At 36.9% G+C, this 20,938-nt stretch overlaps 1 long non-coding RNA gene across 1 annotated transcript in view; it reads right to left on the reverse strand.

Annotated features, from left to right (window-relative positions):
* Positions 1–20,938, reverse strand: part of LOC132597763 (uncharacterized) — a 2,174,902-nt gene that overhangs the window by 1,295,362 nt on the left and 858,602 nt on the right. The gene's annotated exons all lie outside the window — the stretch shown is intronic.

The following is a 20,938-nucleotide window of genomic DNA, read 5'->3' on the forward strand; positions in this document are numbered from 1 at the left end:
GGTTGAAAAAGAGATTGAAAAGGTAAGCTAAAGAGTGCTCAGTCAACCATGTGTGCCTTTTGGAGGAGACTGGCCTCATCTTGCTAGAGAACCACTGAGAGTTCTCAAGCGGAGACGTGGTATGGTAAAATTGTATAACCAACCTCTTAGGTATCTCCATCATATGTCTGACAACGTAATTCAAAGTCCAATATTAAATTGGATTCTCTGAATTCTGATTATTGGTACTTCTACTACTAAAGTTTTCACCTAAATGGTCTTGAGCCCCTTGGGGATCATGAAATTATTGCATGGGGTCTAAGAATTCTTGTGCCTGTATACTTCAACGTATGAGAGTTATACATCATATTCTCCATGTTGAAATTCCTTTATATTAGTGAAGCTGTTAAATAAAGTAGCTTTGTATAATCTGTGCTTTAGAGAATCAAGAGAAAGCCTAGATTCATGCCTTGGGGTTAGATGAACAGGAGGGAGAAATACAGTGACACAAAGGGACAGTTTCAATCAGCCAAAGGTAACTGAAGAAGAAGCAAGGGGCAGTGCTCTGAAGAAAAATGTAGTAAGTTGCAATGGATAGGAATTTGTGGGAAATGTGCATCTTTCTCAGGCTCCTCAGAAACTACATGAGGGGTTGAATGGACTTCGTAAGATGACTGGGAATACTTCGGGACAATTAAGGAAAGGGTATCTGAGAAGCTGGAGGGTTTGAAGCCTTTCAGGTGATCTGCATTTATTTTTTTATATGCTCTTCTTCTCTTCCAACTATGAACTCCTCACTGGTAACAAACCCAATTGATGTTTATCCGTACAGGTCCCATTTCTATTAATGTGTTACATATTCAAAGGTCTTCAAAAAGTGTTCTATAAATGAGTGAATTTTCATTTAAAGTCCTAATTTTAATAAAGGTTCTCCAAAATACCTTAATATCTATCTCCCTATCCATCAAGTATTTGTGAGAAAATGGATTGTTTTAGAAACTGCCTAATTTAATAGTTTTATTGTACTTTGACCAGGTTTCCACTAGTAAATATTTTGTAATTATCTACGTAATTTATATTAAATGGGGGGTAATCCATGTATAGATGATTTGGTTTTTGTTCATTTGTTTGTATTTTTACTTGCTTCTTATCTTGAAACTACCTGTAGGCACTTTGCTTTTCACTTTTTCAGTTTTTTTTTAATTGAAGTATAGTTGATTTACCATATTGTGTTAGTTTCAGGTATAAAGCAAAGTGATTCAGTTATATATTTTTTCAGATTATTTTCCATTATACGTTATTATAAGATATTGAATATAGTCCCCTGTATTATACAGTAAATCCTTGTTGCTTATCTATTTAATGTATAATAGTCTGTAACTGTTAATCCCATACTCCTAATTTATCCCTCCCCCACACTCCCCTTTGGTAACCATAAGTTTGTTTTCTATGTCCGTGAGTCTGTTTCTGTTTTGTATATAGATTCATTTGTATTATTTTTTAGATTCCACATATAAGTGATATCATAAAATATTTGTCTCCCTCTGACTTATTTCACTAAGCATAATATTCTCTAGGTCCATCCATGTTGCTGCCAATGGCAGCATTACATTCCTTTATATGGCTGAGTAATATTCAATTGTATAGATATATACCATGTCTTCTTAAACCAATTATCTGTTGATGGGCAACTGGGTGTTTCAGTGTCATAGCAATTATAAATACTGCTGCTATGAATATTGGGGTGCATGTATCTTTTCAAATTAGAGTCTTCATCTTCTCCAGATATATGTCCAGGAGTGGGATTGCTAGATCATGCACTTTGGCATGAGGTTTGGTTTATGTCTGGATTCAAGTGTGACAGGGAAGCTATGCATATGCAGGCCAAGAAACCTCAACATGGAAGGGAGTTAGAAATAATCTTCTAACAACTATTTATCCTTTGTAAACATAATTTTAAGCAATAGGAAATTAAAGCTCAGCTTTTAGCCTAGTGCCTAGAATTTGGCAGAAATCTCATAGAACTTCTTTGAATTAATGAAATAGCCTGATCTCTCATACTAAGTTTAGTAGACACTACATCATACTTTTGCACCACCAATTTAGATATGAATATGTCACTATTTCTGCTTTATTTATACCTTATGGTTTTCATAAAAAAAGTAACAAAATCTTTCAAAAGTCATTTTCAATAAACCCAAGAACATGTTAAAAGGAAAAGAGAAACCATGAATGAGGAAAAGGGAGAACTCAAATATACTAATTCTAGGGGTTGACATCTTAATGAGTTTAAAAATCACATTTGATATCTTTCTATATTTCTGTCTACAATGAGTATGTGTTATATCAACACTGTATATCTTCCTTCATATGTATATCACTGTATCACACACATTTAGTCATACTACTAAAACTGCTCAATAAAATGCCATTTTGATGGCTTTATAATAAGTGAAAATATTTTAGGACTAAGTCAAGCCATGTGACTTTCCCTAAGCCTTAGTTTCCTCAGATGGCCAGATGGCCAACAGGCAAATAAAAAGATGCTCAACGTCACTAAATATCAGAAAAATGCAAATCAAAACCATATCGAGATATCACCTCACACCTGTCAGATGGGTATCATCAAAAAGTCTGCAAATAAATGTTGGCAAGGATTTGGAGAAAAGGGAACCTTAGTACACTGTTGGTGGAAATGTAAACTGGTGCAGCCACTATGGAAAAAAATTGTGGAGTTTCCTCAAAAAACTAGAAATAGATTTACCAAATGATCCAGAAATTCCACCCTGGGGAATATATATCTGAAGAATGAAAACACTAACTCAAAAAGACACATGCACCCAATGTTCATAGCAGCATTATTTACAATTGCTGAGATAAGGAAGCAACCTAAGTGTCCACCAACAGATTGATAGATAAAGAAGATGTGGTATATATATATATATATACACACACACACACACACACACACACACACACACATATATATATATATATTCCATTAGGTATATATAATGGACTATTACTCAGCCATTAAAAAAATGAAATTTTGCCGTTTGCAACAATATGGATTGACCTGGAGCGTATTACAATTCATGAAATAAGTCAGACAGAGAAAGACAAATACTGTATGTTATCACTTATATATAGAATCTAAAAAATAAAACAAAGAAATACAACAAAATAGAAAAAGACTCACAGATATAGAGAATAAACTAGAGTTACAAATGGGGGGAGGAGGGGCATAACAGAGGTAGGGGATTAGGAGGTACAAACTACTCTGCATAAAATAAACTTCAGAGGTGTATTGTGCAACACAGGGATTATGCCCAATGGTTTATAATAACTTTGGAGTATAACCTATAAAAATATTGAATCACTATGCTGTGCACCTGAAGTTAATATAATATTGTAAATCAACTACAGTTCAATTAAAAAAAAAATAGAAAAAGTACAACAGGAAAATGAGGCTAGGAGAAAATATAACTTTCAATTCAAATAAAGTGGTTTAAATAATTTATCATCTGTGTCTTTGACCTCTCTCATGCCAAAACAAGACTAGGTAACACTCTTTTGTACTCCAACTAGAGCTCCCAGATTTAGCAAATAAAAATGCAGGGTGTCCAGTTAAATTTAAATTTCTGATAAACAATGAATCTTTTTTAGTATATCTACCAAATATAGCATTGGACACCTTTATGCTAAAAATTATGTATGACTTATCTGAGGTCAAATTTAATTGGATAGCCTGTATTTTATATGGCAACCCTATTTCTAACAACATCTTAGGGTTGTGGCACATTTAAAATGTTAAAGTACCAACTTTGAAGCCAGGGTCAAATCCCAGCTCTGACAGGAGATTTTTTTTTTTTTAAACAAAATAAAAATGTATTTTTGTATTTAAGCTAAATTGCCTTTTAAATTCCTTCAAGCTTGGTTCATTGAAGTGGTTAAGTATAAATGCTATTGACTAGAAATTTAGCTATAGAGTTAAGTTACACCTGTGCGAAGAAGAGGCTCAAATACTGTCCCAGGCAGCTTTCCTGAGGGACTAGAGCTCCTTCTGGAAACATAAAATGTAATTCTTATTTTATAAATAATGTGATGTAGAGGTAACTAGTCCCCCTCCCCTTTGTGAATGAGGGTGAATGTTTTGTGGCAGGGGACTGCGCGTCCCCACCCACAAGGAGAGCTCTGTTAATACTTAACTGTTGTGTGTGGAGCTGAGGCAGGACCTGAGCCTCAAATACCTGCTAGGATTGGAGGAGGGGGCGGGGCATGGGGCTAGAAATCAAGCTTCTACCTATACCTTACGTAAGGTAGCCCCTCTCAGCTTAGTACTCGCAGCTAGTTTACCTCAGTTCCACAGGCAGGACAGTTGGTCCAGGAGCCCCCTGAAGTGGGCGTCCTGATGCAGCCTGAGTGTGAGCGCATGAGTGCGGGTGTGGACGTGGATGTGCACTGGACAGGGATGGGAGGCTGGGACTTTCCATTACAAATAAAGACTGGATTCCTGTGAGTCTATTTGGAATTTTTAGTACGAACGTGAGATTGTTCTCCTTGCTTATGTCATTATAAAAAAGCTGGCTCCCCTCTGTTTGAGTTTCACATCTAATAAACTAGGGCTAACAATAATACCTATCTGATAAACTTTTGGAGAAAAGTAAATGAGTTAAAAACTATAACTCACTAGCACAGGACTTCTAGCATCAAATTGTAATTGTTTATTCATCTTTCCCACAGACTAAGAGATATTTGAGAAAAGGATAAGTCGTTTTTAAAGCTATATCTAAATTTATAGCATTATTCTTGACACATAGTATATATTCAGCAAATATATGTTGAATAAATGAACCCTTAATAGATTTCTAAGTCACCTCTGAAATATGATTTATATTATTCTGTTCCACAGAATACCCTTCATTAAAAAAAAAAAAAAGTAAACTTATTACTGCCCCTATCAGAAATCATGTAACAAATTTCCTATTAGCAGAGATTAGATAAATTTACCATTCTATTTTCTTCTTGGGCTCGGTTAACTTGCTTTTGAAATTTGGGAGGCAGAACACAGGAATACCTGCTTTCATAGACTATACCAAAATCAGTCAACTGCCAAGATAAGACTCAGAGTGGATGGCTTCTCTGTGATGGCCTATTCTGAATATTGTTTTCTGTTCTAGTTGCTGCATTGTTTTTGATGGTGACAGTCTCTGCAGCTTTTCCTTCGTAAGCTGGCCACTTAACAGGTAACGACATGCATCCAAAAAACAATTCACATGGGCTCCACTCTCACATTCTGTTCTAGGTGAAGCTTTTTTGACTTTATTTTCTCACCCATACTCCATCTACCAAATAGCTAAAGTCTAATTGGAATGAAAATGAAGTAGGGATTTTTAGCCTTGGCTCTATCCTAAAACTGGCTCACTCTCCTTCCAATATGCCCAGAGTGCTTTCTAAGGTTGCTGAAGCCTCACAGGAGACTTGACAGTTACTCTAGTTAGGAGCAATTCTGTTTATTCCCTCGTAGTTTCTCACTCTCATTTCAATGCCTACTTGAAAAAAAAAAAAATCACTGGAAACAGCTTGTGGTTCCGATTTCTTATATTTTTGTATAATAGAAAGGGCCCTACTGAATAAAACTTTCATTTATTACGCGCATATAAGGGGCCAAACATGTGCTAAATGCTTTACAAATGGTCCCCATTTTAATTCTCATAACGTATCTACTATATAGGTATTTTTCCTCATTTTATGTGTAAGGAGAGTGAGGTAGTTGAAGTAACTTACCACAAAGACACAGTCCTGCTAAGTAAGTGTCTAAAACATAGAATCAAAATCCACATCTGTTTTCTGAGAGTCTATTTTCTTTAACTCTATGAGGTTTTAAGGACAGTATGGTTTAATGAAAAACCTGAGTCCAACCCCAGGTGCTGCTGTTGGATCCCTGAGGGCAATGGGTCAATGCAATTGATTTAATTCATTTTAGTTCAGTTCTACATTTACTAAATACCTGCTTGGCATAAGACTCTGTGTAAGGCACCATTAAAAGGAAAAGTTGAAAAGGAAATGGTTTAAGTTCTTATTGAATTGAGAAGTTGGTAGAGGAGATTAGATATATACACAAAGACCTTCACTACACAATAAGATAGGACAGGTCCTGTAAAACAGGCATAGATAATTGGTGACATAAATAGAAGAGAGAGAAAAATTTTTACACGGAGGATGAGGAAGAAAGATAATTTGGGCAGGGCATTCAAAAACAGGCAATTTACCTTAGAGTTTATGAGACAGAGCTCTTGAATTAGAAGTGTAGAACTTGAATTAGTTCTACCAACAAACACAACGATATGATGACCCTTGGCAAAGTGCTGGACCACTGGCAGCCTTGGTTTCCTCATCTTCAGGAGGGGATAATAACACCTCCACCTAATAGGAGGGTTCTGTCATTGCAAGAAGCAGATATTCTAGATAGTATATATCAGAGTACCTAGCACACCTCCTGTGTGCCCTCAATAGTATAAGCAATCAATAAAGACTAAAATTTAAAACAAAAGAATTAGTATTTTGGATAAACAGCATATAGGATGAGAAGACAGAACTTAAGTCTCCAGGGATAAGATGAGTAAATACACAGAGGGGGAGACAATATGGGAGGGATACATCTGTAGAAAAGAATGTAACTGACAAGAGGATGCAAACTGATCAGAAAGGAAGGGGTTATGATTCTGAGTCTCAGCTTGGTGCTATGAGAAGAATCCAAGCGAGGAGTGACAAGGCAGACCTGATATGGGAATAGCACACCTAGGCTGGAGGTGAGCTGGCCCAAGGCAGGCAGCAGATCCTGGCAGACTACTAAGCTATGGTCTGGAAGGGATGAGTTTAAATACAGTCTCATCCATGCTTTCGCCACCTGTGTAACAGAGAGCTTGATAATGCCTTGCACGGAAAAAGAGAAAAATAAACCAAAAAAGAGGTGAAGGTTTTCGAAAAGAATATCTTCAGTTTGGGGCAAAGGAAACCTTAGTTGATGAATGTGGAGTGAGGGAAGGAAGTAGACCACATCGATAATCACTACAGCAACTCTAACAGCGAAGTGAGTGTTCACACTGGTCTAAATTCTATACTTATGCTTTCTTAAACAATCCTCACCACATGCACTGACATGAAAATAATTATAATTTTCATCTTCCAAGTGAGAAAATCAAGGTTATGGAAGTTTAAGTAACATCTCCTGAGTCATGAAGCTACTCTGTGAACAAGGAAGAATTCAAGCCTGGGCCTCATTTCAACACCCATGATTTTATCTGCTACACAATACTGTCTCCAAAACAGTCAACCTGAATAAATGGCATCTGCTGTAACCAGCTTAGTGTGTGATGGTAAGTAACAAACTAGATAAGGATGCATAGTGATGCCCTCAGTAAACTGTAAATTGGTGTAAGAATGTTTAGTTACTGTTTTACTAGTGGGAGTTTTGCTGATAATAGAGATTAATCTCTACTGAACAGCCCACATTTCCGCATCCAGTCCATGTGAGGATCAGTTCATCTTTTCAACAATTAAGTCCCCAAATAGTTATGACTTGGCTCTGCAAGGATCTGAACTAGGAGAGAAGCATTTGTAAAGCTGTGGATCATAAAACAAGAGAAGATTATAGAATAAAAAATGCTTGACGTCCCCACATAAGGATGGGAAGTATGGTATCAACCTGGTTAGGCCTGTCTTCTCATACACTGGGAAAGCCAGGTTTATACATCAGATGATACACTTATGAAGGCCATGGTCAGGCTCCCTTAATCTGAAAAAACTAGAAATTCCGCTTTTCTAAAGGGTACGTACTGTGACAACTCTTTTTTTTTTTTTTTTTAAATGTTATTGTTTATTTATTTTTGGCTGAGTTGGGTCTTCGCTGCTGCATGTGGGCCTTCTCTAGTTGTGGCAAGTGGGGGCTACTCTTCATTGCAGTGCGCAGACCTCTCATTGCAGTCGCTTCTCTTGTTGCAGAGTACAGGCTCTAGGCATGCAGGCTCAGTAGTTGTGGCTTGTGGGCTTAGTTGCTCCTCAGCATATGGGATCTTCCCGGACCAGGGCTCGAACCCATGTCCCCCGCATTGGCAGGCGGATTCCCAACCACTGTGCCACCAGGGAAGTCCCGTGACAACTCTTTTAGTCATTCAGAACTACTTCTCTCTAGACAGATGTGAGATATATATATATATATATATATATATATATACACATATATATATACACACACACACACATGGCATAGAGAGGAGTTCATACACAACTCCTTTCATACACAACTCCTTGATTCATACACAATGAATCAAACCAAATACAGATAAATATTCAGTGTAGACTTCAAACGGAAATGAAGCTTCTCTGGGGAAAATAATAAGCAAACAAAATATTGTCAGTGAGTTAAAATGAACATCTAATTCATTTACCCACAATTATTTACCAAGAGTTAATTGGATGTTTACTATGTTTCGGACATTGCACTAAGTTCTGTTACAAAAATCATGATGAATTCTAACAAAACCCGGGCAAGTTGAATGTTATCTCAGTTTTACAGGTGAGAAGACAGGTTCTGTAGGCTTTTCCAAAATCACATAGAGTAAGTATTAGAATGAGATTTAAATCTGGGACTATTTGACTTCCACCCTAGAGCTAAGTACTGATAATGAAAAATGAACAAGACATGATCTTTATGTTTAAATAAAACACAGTCCTAGGTGAAGAGTCCGATTCATAAAAAGATGTATTGCAATGAAATGAAAATGAAATAGAAGATGCAACAATTGAGTTCACTTGGACGTGACTTGAAGAAGACTTTACACAAAAGCTCAATTGTGACAGTTTGGTAGGATTTTGTCAGGCAGAAGGAAGGAGAATGTACATCAGACAAAAATATCAGAGATGCTAAGGCACGCTATCCCGAAGGGTGTGCATTGACGATATGGAGAATTCCATTTGTCTCTAGTATGGGATAGACAGACAGATTGAGAGCGGGAGAGGGGCTACAAATAAGCTGGGATGCCAAACTAAAGGTTTTGGATTCTGTCTTGGTGATGAGTAGGGAACATAAGGAGGTTGAAGCATATGAATTCTAAAATTCTTAAACTTTATGGGTATAAAAGGAGGCTTAAAAGTTGACAGACGTAGAGGAAATACAGAAATCTGCTGATTCTCCTTTTTAGTTTCCAAGATTGACACAAGTAAATGTAAAGCCATGACACAACGATGCATTAGTAAAAATGTCACTGCCTATCTGATCAATTAGGGCAAGGAAGGGAGAGATATTTTTAGTTTCTGACTGTACTAGAATAGTTATGAAATAATTTGGTTTTCTAGTCTCACAACTTCATGAAGCCACAGTAATTCCCATTTTTATCTATCCCATCAAATATGATGCACTTTCAATGCTCAAACTATGGCTAAGAACTTGGTCTCTCTCCAAGTCAACAAACAGAATGAATGGATTTCAATCTCTAGTGTCTTTGTCTCAGGAAAGCTTCCAAGGTGAAGTGATCTTCATTAAAAAGGAAACTATGGTAACTAAACACAGAAAAATGAAAATATGTAGGCAGGAATCTAAGAGGTACTTATCATTGATAATGGTTTGTATATAGATGCAGAATTCTTGTAGTAGCTCCTGGAACATATTCAAACACCGAAAAAAAAAAAAAAAAAAAAAAAAAAAAGAAGTGTGTCCTCTGGTTTGAAAGAACTTTTGTCCACATTGTAGTATCATCACATGAGATCTAACAGAATTGGAAATGTGCTTAGTATGTCCTTGGAAGACTGTCTGCTAATTCAGTGACTTTTAGTTGAAAGCATGAAGGTGAACAAAAAAAAAAAAACAAAATCAAAGAACAAATCTGAGAAATTAGAAGAAACTAGAGAACCAATAAATAGTAATTAAACAGACAATAGTTTTCCATGGTCAAATACTGTATAGACTAGAACACCCTAATTCTCAAGCTAGTAACCAACACATAAGAAAGATAAAATATTGATTTTAGTGTGTAATACTGTAAAAATGTTTATTGTCTATATAAAGCCATCATTATTTCTCTTTGCTGTATCAAACTCCCTTCTTTTTTTTCAAAAACATAAAGCATAAATAATTAATAACATTCAAAGTCATCTCCCTGGCATAAAGTCTTATTTTTAATGCCATCCAATCTAAGTGAGCAAAAAAAAAAAAAATGTGGCTGGGTTAGAAGAAAGAGACTATTGGGGAGGAATGGACCAGAGGTTCCTGCCACCCTTTATGTAAGCTGGTATTTCTTTGGCAATGACACCTTAGAGTCATGGAATCTGGTGTTCTCACTGTTCTTGATTAAAACACATTTTAATTATCTGAGTGTCTTTTCTACAACTACACTTTTCTACCAACCACACTGAGTTCTGCAATAATAGCAACACTGGCATATCCATCTCAGCACCTCGGGTGCTGAATAAGCCTGTCTCGTCCTGAAGCTGGAGGATACAGCCAAGGCATGGTCTGCACCAAGAAGCCCTCCAGAAACATACTACCTTTCAGACTGGATGAGATTTTCATCTCTACTCTCTATGGTACTATGGTATATAGCTCTGAATGTTACATATCTCTGAATGTGACATTCAGCTCTGGAGTATTCCAGTATCTGCTATTAAAAAAATCTATGCAAGATACAAGGAACATGACATCACAAAATTCATAGACTTTCTGGATGCAGTGAGTTCAACACAAGTTCACTCACAATCCACTACTCCAGCAAACAAAAACTCTCTATTTCTTGAAAAACATATTTACAAATTTATATTCAAGTTCGTAAAATTAGCCTTCAAGACCTTGGAAATATGGACTCTACCTATTGTCGTGACCTTACTTAGACCTGTTAATTCCTTCTTTTCCAGCTCAAGATTCTTTCTTTTCATTCTTTTTCTAAATATGTCACAAGAATATTAGAAAGAACATAGATTCTAGGGACAGACAAATTACCATTTAGCAGCAAAGTAAACACTATCAGTTAGCTTGATATCTTGTGCCTCATTTTCCCCATCTATAGCCTAAAGAAAGGAATAACGTCCACAGTTATTGTTATGTATGTGAAGTTTCCGGGCACCTAATCACTGCTTAATCAATGTCAGTTTGCCTTTCAGTGCTAAAATTTTCATTTATGCTTTTTCTACTATCTGAACCTCAATTTGCTAAGGTCTCTTACAGAAATTAAGAATGTTAGGAGCTTGTCTATAGAGCTTGCCAGTAAAGCCAAATAATGTGAAATAGTAGGAAAAACCATAGGATTCACAATCAGACAAATATAGATTAGAACTCTGCCCCCTCTCCACTTCTTAACTATGTGACTATAAACAAGCTTTTTAACCTTTCAAAAGTTTAGCTTCCAGGGCTTCCCTGGTGGCACAGCGGTTAAGAATCCGCCTGCCAATGCAGGGGACACGGGTTCAAGCCCTGGTCCAGGAAGATCCCACATGCCGCGGTGCAACTAAGCCCATGCGCCACAACTACTGACTCTGTGCTTTAGAGCTCACGAGCTACAACTACTGAGCCCGTGTGCCACAACTACTGAGTCCACACACCCTAGAGCCCATGCTCCACAACAAGAGAAGCCACCACAATGAGAAGCCTGCGCACTGCAATGAAGAGTAGCCCCCCCTTTGCCGCAACCAGAGAAAGCCTGTGTGCAGCATCGAAGACCCAACACAGCCAAAAACAAAAAAAAAGTTCAGCTTCCTTATCTCGAAAACAGGTGGTATAACACCTACCATGTACTTATACTGAAGGCATTCAATGAAATAGCAAAGAAATGTCTAGTATTGTGCTACCTTAATCTCTAACATTTCTTATAGCTTTCAACAAGAGCATCATTTTATAACAAGAGTAGAGGCTGGATAAAAAATATTTAAGTTTAATGCTAGAGATTAAATGTAAGGAAATTTGCAGGAGTGTCCCAGAAGTTGATGAGATTTACGAGAAATGATTTTAGTCCTGCCATGTGGATTTGGGCAGTGTCACAGAGTCAGAAGCCATTAAAGAGCTTGCAAACAGAAAGAGACAAAACATTCCAGGCTTGCAGGGTTCATGCAACCCAACCATCAAACTCATATTCCCAGAGTACAGCTGCTCATCCCTGTTGAGCTTGGCAGAGGAACAGAGAATTCGTGAGATATCGATGCCATAGAATTAGAGCCTAAAGCCTGGAATTAAATCAAAGATGGTATTTAGCCCTCTCCCTTTGTACTGAAACTCTGTACTTGCACTGAAGATGAGATTATTGTGATGTCTGGTTTGTTCCAAATCCCAGAATAGATTTTTGGGAGAAAATCCATTTCAGGGACATGGACAGAAACTTCTCATTCAATGACTGGGTCACTGCAACTGATGTGGAAGCTTTCTCCTTGATGCTAAGACCCTGCTTCTTCAATCCATCCAGTGTGTACCTTGCCAGATTTCCCTTCTTCATTTTCCTTTACTGTGACGTTCAAGAACTGATTTCCATTAGAATAGTACTGGTAGGTGGATCTAGATTCTAACACCCCATCTAATGGCTCTAATCTTTTTATTAGCACACATCTTAATCCCCAAACTTCTCAATTACCTCAGCATTCAGAAAGACTGAAAGTTGCTCCAGTACTAAAGAATTTCTATTCTAAAAATAATAAAAGAGCTTACTAATACTGCGAGAAACTGCTGTGAGTAAACACAACTTGGACACAGTGCTGTATAATTTATTACTTTCTAATACCTCATTTTTTGTAGTGGCTTCATTGGGGTACAGTTAACATATTAAACAATTCACTCCCTTAAAGAGTGCAATTAAATATTGTTAGTATATTCAGAGTTGTTCAACCATCACCACCGTCAACTTTAGAACATTTACATCACCCTCCCCCGCAAAGGAAGAAAACACATGCCTATTAGCAGTTACTCTACCTTCCAACTACCCACTAGACAGAACTGGACTTTTCATATAAATGAAATCATACAATATATGGTGTTTTTTAAGTGACTTATTTCACTTAGCATAATATTGTCAAGGTACATCCGTTTTGTATCATGTACCCACACTATATTATTTTTTGTTGCCAAGTATTCCCATTGTATGGATAGACCACATGTCATTTATCCCTTAATCAGTTGATGGACATTTGGGGTTGTTTCCATTTTTTTGGGGGGGGAGATATAATGAATAATGTGTCCAAGTTTTTGAGCGGACATATGTTTTTTTTATTTCTCTTGGGTACATACCTTGGAGTTTAATTGCCTAGTAACTCTATGTTTAACATTTTGAGGAACAGCAGAACTATTTTTGAATTGGCTTTTGCAAGCCAATACCTTATTTTCGATAGGAAAAGAAGTTAGTTTTGTGATCTCAGTTAATTATATTTCCTATTATTATTAGGGAAAAAAATGATTCAAAGGGATAGAGTGACAGCAAAGTCTTAGAGTGAGTTAGTGAGAAAAAAATGTCCAAAGTTAGAATCCATTCTGTGACCTCTAGTCCTACATTCCTCCCCCATACCGTTCTGGACAAGGTACACTGCACTATATGACATTGTGGCTTATGTCATTTCATCTTCTCTTGTCCTGAGCCTCACCTAAACTATTTGAATAAAAGGAATCAGTCTGATATACAGAGCAATTATGCAGGAGAGAGGACAGGCTAGAGAAGTTCCAAGTTATGAATAAATAAACTGAAATGGTAGTTCTCTCATTTCTGAAGGAAAAGCAAAACAGAACTTCTGAGATACAGTGAATAAAAGCCAAATTAGTAACTCTTTGTGATGAATTTAAACACCTGCAGGGTGTCTTATAGAATTTAAAGAGAAAGAAGGAATAGTCAAGGCGAGGTGCAGTTGATATCAGACTTCTGTGTGCATGAATACAACCTGGAATTGACTGTTAAAACTGTACATCCTTGGGACCTATCTCACTCACCAGGGATTCTTACTGAGTATGTGTGGGGGTGAGGCCTGGGAAGCTGAGCCGTAAACAGGTAAACAAAGGAAGGCCTAAAGCAGGAGGTCTGTAGACAGTATTTTGGCAACACTGGGACAGACTAACCTTTAAGATTAATCAAACAAAATTAGAATCCTACCACTGCCTGTGTAATGCTGGGTAATTTCCTAGTGTCAGTGTGTTCATCTATTACATGGGGCTAACAACAGCCCCTTCACAGTGCTTCCATGAAAATGCAATAATAAAATGCTCTACACATATGAAAAAGATCCAGCTCTAGCTAATGTGGGCTTCCTCTTTGCTTCCCTCAATCAAGTCATAAGGGACTGGTAAACATAATGACCTATACAACTGATGTAAAATGAGGGTTGCTTTGTTTCACTGTCTCTCCTTGAGGCCAACCCTTCCCTCCTTCAATAATGTCTCCATTGTGAGCATCCTGCCTCAAAACATGAGAAATATGAAAACACTCTCATTTGAGTGAACTAGTTGCAGCTGCAAACATGAGGGCAGGAACAAGGTACTATATATGCTGAATGTTGATTAGTATCACCACAACTCATTATTCTGATCAGCCAGAAGCAATTTACAATCATCTTTAAGCAAGTGCACATCATTTTCATAATTGACTTGCGAGAACTTTAACACAACAATTTGTTGTAGCTGTCAATCACTGTCAAAGGGAGAGAAGGAGGAAGCCCTTCTGGAGAGAATAGGAAAAGTACAGTGCCTGTCCATAGTGGGCAGCGAAAAGAGTGGCTATGCATCCTTTTCCATGTTGCTGTTTTCGAGGCCTTAGGACAGAATCTCTTCCAGATGGAGAAAAGGACCTAAATGTCATTGTATGAAACACAATGATGTTATTGCCCTTTTAAAGATACCTGGAAGGAAACTAACAGTTTTGAGCCATGTTTAAGCCCTCTCAGAGCCCAGTCTTTTAATTTTTTTTTGTAACTGCTTATATCATCGCTAGCTATAGTGAAAACAGTTGACTTGCAAACTCATTCTTTTTCTCAAAGAATGCAATTTTTGGGCGACCCCAGAGATACTGAACAGCATATATACAATAGATAGATCTGGATGGCTAAGTAGATAGATAGATAGATAGATGTTTCCATCTTTTCTCAAACAAATAGGTAAAAAATATTTATTTATAATTTGCATACTTAATATAATACTTATTTAAATAATTATGAATGGGAACATTATCTAATTTTTATCTCCATAATACCCAAGAAAGTGAAGAGTACAAGAACTAAAGTAAATGGCCTTGAAAAAAATTAAACAACAAAAACAAAAGAAAAAATCAAAATAGTAAACAACTGGTATTAAAGGCTAATTCTCAACTTTATTACTTTGGTAAAATGAAATTAATAACATTTCCATGCCTATTATTAGACACTGAGTGTAAAAGATCTTCAAAAAGTGCAAAGTTGGGAACACAGTAGAATGTATATAAAAACAGGAATCTTGATGACCAAGTTGGATTAGATTCTAGCTCTGCCAAAATTGAGTAGTGATGATTGAATCACATATTAATGTATATAATATGCAATATAACACATATGCATATGACTCAATACATATGATGTACAGATGGTGTTATTTGTATGCAACGGATGCTCAAAAATAGTATTTGTTATATTTATGAAAGATCAACACCAGTATAAACAGATGTATGCTTTTTGTTGTCTAGAAGGTAAACTTCTGTAATGTCAAAGTTCTTTGAAAGAAACAACATAAATGAACCACTCAATGCATCTGTGTTTTCAGTTATGTAATTTGAGCTGAAAACTACTTACTGAATAATTTTGGGGTAATGTATTGTGGTAGGCTCACGTAAATATTGCACACAACTGGCACAACCACTGAGATGGCCACACCACATCTGGGAGGGTGACTTTCACATAAGTTTTCAGGAAAATGAATCAAGGATGCTTAGAACGCAGTCGACCAATCTCCAAGTCTAAGTGTTCAAAGATGGCAGTGATCCAAGCTGAGTCATTTTCCCATTTTCTCCTTTACCTGGCTTATAAACATTGAATGGTGGCTTAATTTTCTACACATCAAAGTCATTAACTATGTTTTTACAGACATCCTATAGCTTGCCGGGTACTGTACAATAAAAACATGCTAGACTATATTTTCGTGAGGGCAGAAAGCATCATTCTTCATTCTTGTCATTTACCCTGGAGGGTCACATGCAATATTTTGAACATGAGAAGCCCTCAGTAACCATTTATGAATGTGTGAAAACAACTTTCTACAATTTAGAGCACTGTGTAAATTATACTTCCATATCCTTGGCTTGTATCTTTTGGCCATCACTTATCACAGTTTAATGCATTTTTCTTTTTTATGAATTTGTCAGTATCTCCTATATCTCGTAAAGGCTAAGAGGACAGGAGCTTCATTTGCTTCCTTCTTTTTCTCAGAATCAAGCTTAGGGATAGATGATTATAATTCGTATTCTTTTGTTGATAATCTCTCTGGTAGTTTTTTACAATTTACTAAGTGACCTTAATATTTCAAAATTTCATTGTGAAGTGTGTGTGTACTTGTTCAGCACTATTTGAAATACTGGGATCTTTCAGTCCATAGACTCATGTCTTTCATAAGTTCTTGAAAATTCCCAGCCATTGTTTCTTCAAATACTGATTCTCCTCCATTTTTTCTATCCTCTATATTTGAAATTCCATATAGATGTGAAGAAATTCTGGATCTATCCTCCATAGCTCCTAATTTTTCTTCCATACTTTCCACTTTTTTCCTTTGTACTGCTTTCTGGGAGAATCCTTAACTCCATCTTTCAGACCATTAATTCACTACTTAGTTGAATCAAGTCCACTTTTCAGACATTTATTATTTTATAGCTGCGATGTTTTTCATTTCCAAGATCTCCATTTGTTTTTGTTCCATCACTACCTATTTTTAGGTCTAAAACTTATTCTGACATAGAGTTTACTTCTTCATTATATTATATATCTGATGATACTTCTATTTCAGATATTGTCACATTTGCCTTCTATGAATTTTATGTTACCAATTTTTCTGTATATTCAACCCTTTTCTCTTTCCCTATGTTCTTCTCATTCACATTTAAAGATGCTAAAGTTTTTTTCATCTTCAAAAATAATTCTCCCTCAACCACACTCTTCATCCAATCCTGATTTCTTCCTTTTATAGCCAAAGCCATTAAACACATTTCCTGTATTTATAGTCTACATATTCTCACCCTTCATTCATTTCAATCTGATTTCTGTCCCATTATCAATTACATAATATTGTTAAATAGAATTTATTTATTTGTTTATTTATTTATCTTTTTGCTTGGCTCTGGTGCACACTAATCGCTGTTGACAATTCTCTTTTCTTTGCCTCGATGATGCTACTGCCGGTTTTTCTGCTACACCTCCGAATTCCTTTTTAGTCTTATTTGCATGCTTTATTTATTTACTCAGCTACCTTATGTTGGAACTCCTCAGGGTTTTGTCCTTGTCTCACTCTCTAATTTTGTCCTAGGGTATCTAAGTTATGCACCTGGATTTGATGACTTCCTGCATACAGATGGATTCTGAACTTTTATATCCAACCCAGAGCTCTCATTGGAGCTTCAGGTCTCTATCCAGAACTAACTTCCTATCATCTCACTTGGATATTTCAAAAGCACTTCAAATTCAACAATATCTAAAAGTCAACATCTGACCTCCTCTAAACCCAGGCTGGTCCTTCTTGACACAACCATACTTTTGGATCAGCCAACCAGGCACTTAAGGACATTTCTGGGCACCTACCTTTTTCTTACTGTTCCAGATCCAATCCTTCATTACTACATACCAGCTTTACTTCTAAATACCTCTCAAATCTATCATTTTCACTTTGCTCTTTATCTTTTTCATCTTTTTTTTTTCTTGTTTAAGGTGTCATCATTTCTCACCTGGACTATTGCATTAGGTTCCTAATTCCAGTTGCTCTCCACATTTTATCCAGAGATCTTTTCAAGACATATTTAAACATGGCTTTCCATTGTTCTCTGGATATAAACCAAAATCCTCAATATGATTCCCGAGGTCCTCTATGGTTTGTCCCTAACTACCCTATTAGTCTCGTTCAACACAAGGGATGATCTCACTTGCCTTCATAATTCTGGCTTCACTAGCCTCAGTCCTTAGGCTGTGTCCTATTACCCTCTGTTATAAGATCTTTGCACATCTTTTCCCTGCCAGATATTTTCTTCCCAGACCTCCACACCTAGTTAATATCTACAGTCCCATTGTATCTCCATAAAAATAAGTTATGTGCAGGCTAAACTTCCGTCACTCAGAGAGTGCCAAGAACCTCTCTTACACATTTTCATACTACAGCATGCCTTTTCCACATGGCATTTACCACAGTTTAAATCATATATTTTTGTATGGTTAATTGATTGATGACTACCTACACATCTAGACGGTGAAATGCTTGCACAGACTCTAGTTTGCCTCAGTCTTTTGAGCAGTGAGGAGGCACTCAATTTTTTTTTAAGAAATAAGAGAAAATATTTCAATGGGATGTTTGTAGGGTTCAATATTAGCTATAGCAGGTGATTCCCTTATTTCTGTCTTTTGCCACAAATTACTTTTAGTTTTGGATAGACCATAAGATATTTTAGGATCTCTATGCATATCAGCAGAAAAGAGATGGCATGTTAAAATTAAGTAATTTGAAGAATGTTTAGTAAGAAATGATTTGCCAAGGTGTGAGATGGGTATTGGGAAATCACAAGAGATACTGGAGGGCCTCCAGGTTAGTATTAGCAGGGGGAGTGGAAGCAGGGACAGTCACTCTCCTCCCTCCCTTCAGTTTCCTGCTTGTCTTTCTCTGGCTAAACCTACCTGGAAGCCAGAGGAAAAGGGAATCTATTGTTATAGTTTGTACGGACTACCTTCCTTCTGCAAAAAAAGGGTAGAGAACGGACCTAAAGGAACAAACAAAAATATCCAGTACATTATGCAAAGTGTTTTACACCAAAAAGAACACAATTTTATTTATTTTACTTATTTCTGTAGTAAGAGGCTGAAGTTGACATCTGCCTGTTATTTAATAATGTTTTCCTGTGTGAACTCAGGCTTTCAAAAGCAAATGTAAGAAACAGTAAAAAATGCTAAGGAATCTATTCACCCAAATGCCTTAAAGTAGGCATGGCCATGCTAATAAGACATCCATCTGGCCCTGTTTTCTGCATTCTTCCATATTCATTATGGGGTTGAATGATTCAGATGTTTCTTCGTAATTGCCTTGTTTGTCAGGGAAATCTCCCTCTTCTCATCTCAGCAGTGGGGAGCTGTCTCTAAAGAGGATGAAGAGGGGGACTTGTTTTTCTGCTCTATTTCTCTTTCTCACATTTTAGGTAAAGTTGTTCTCTCAAGTACCAGATATTTTCCAAAACGTTTCTCTGCTTTATCTTTTATTCCAAATGATGGTGGAACAAACTGTATAGAGAGTATCCTCTCTTATTCTCTCTGGAAATTTATAATGGAAAATAGGTAATACAAACCAAAGGAGCTCAGCACAACACTTTATTATTTTTAAAGGCCGAATGTCTCACAATTAGCTTCAGATTAAGTTCATAATTGTTCCCCATTATCATATTATAAACTTAATTTAAAAACCAGCAACACAACTGATATGTATTTCTTCATACGTATCATGAAGTTCGCCTTAAACTGTACCCCACTGATAATGATCATACAGTGAACGGAAGAGAAATTCAATTAAGAATTTCAAAGATTGAATGAATCTTGGATGCCCCCTTATCTAGCTACACATCCAGTATTGTTCTGTCTTCTTTAATCCATCCAGTTTCATACTTGCCATGATGACAAAGGCACTCCACCCTGAGGTAGCTCATTCTGACCGGAGACAACTCTGACTCTGTGTTCTTCCTTCCCCTCTTCATCTAAAAATCTATCTGATCCAGAATGATAAAGCTACCATTTATTAAGCAACTACTATGGGTTGGGGGCTATGCTTAGTGCTTTACGAATGTTACCTTGTTTACCCTTCACAATACCCCCTTAAGCAGGCATGGTAGATTGTTCAATGGCCACATTTAATAACCAATCCCTATGACCACACCCCTTGCAATCTGACTTTTCTGCCCTTTCCATGCAGAGGTAGAGACTTTTTCCTCACCATCTTAAATCTGGCATAGTCTCATATCTCACACTGAAACGTATAACGCAGTGGGAGTGACACTGTGGATGTTTTGTATTCTAGGTCTCAAAAATCCCTGAAGGATCTTCCTTTGTTCTCTTGGAATGCTGCCCTGAGGCTATCAAACGAGGAAGCCAATCGGGATTTCCTGGAGGACCAGAGGCCATATGAAGATCCCAGGCACCTCAGCTCATCATCAACACCAATTATCAGACATGTCAGTAAGTCCATTTGAGACCTTCCAGCCCAGCTGATGCTTTGGCTAAATGCAGCCATGTGAATGAGCCCAGGAGAAAACAGCAGAGGAATTGCCAGGTTTACCCACAGACTTGAGAGGAATAATAAAATGTTGCAGGTTGAAGCCACCAAGTTTTGGAGTAGTTTTAACATAACAAGTTCTAATTCAGTCAGTAGGTATTATAAATTATTTTATAAGTAGGCAAATGAGACAGGGCATTATTTATGATATCGTTCAAAAATAGCATACATGTAATATGGCAGAGCTAGAACTTGAATCTAAGCCTTTATGAATCTCAAATCCATACCTGAAGATGCAATGATACACTACCTCTCCAAATCCATTTCATATTTTTCTATAATTTACTTCCAAATATTGGAAGGTAGCAACCATGCTGTCCAATGCCCTTTTCCAGACTAAGCATCCCATTTTCATTTTGCTTTTCTTCATGCAACAATGCTTTTCAGTCTTATCTGCATGGTATTCATTCCCGTTAGAAGGCCTAACAATGTATCCACCTCTGTCTAAAAGGGAGGTACCAGAACTAACCTCTT

This window comes from Globicephala melas, chromosome 8 (genome assembly GCF_963455315.2).
Source record: "Globicephala melas chromosome 8, mGloMel1.2, whole genome shotgun sequence".
In the NCBI taxonomy this organism is placed as follows: Eukaryota; Metazoa; Chordata; class Mammalia; order Artiodactyla; family Delphinidae; genus Globicephala; species Globicephala melas.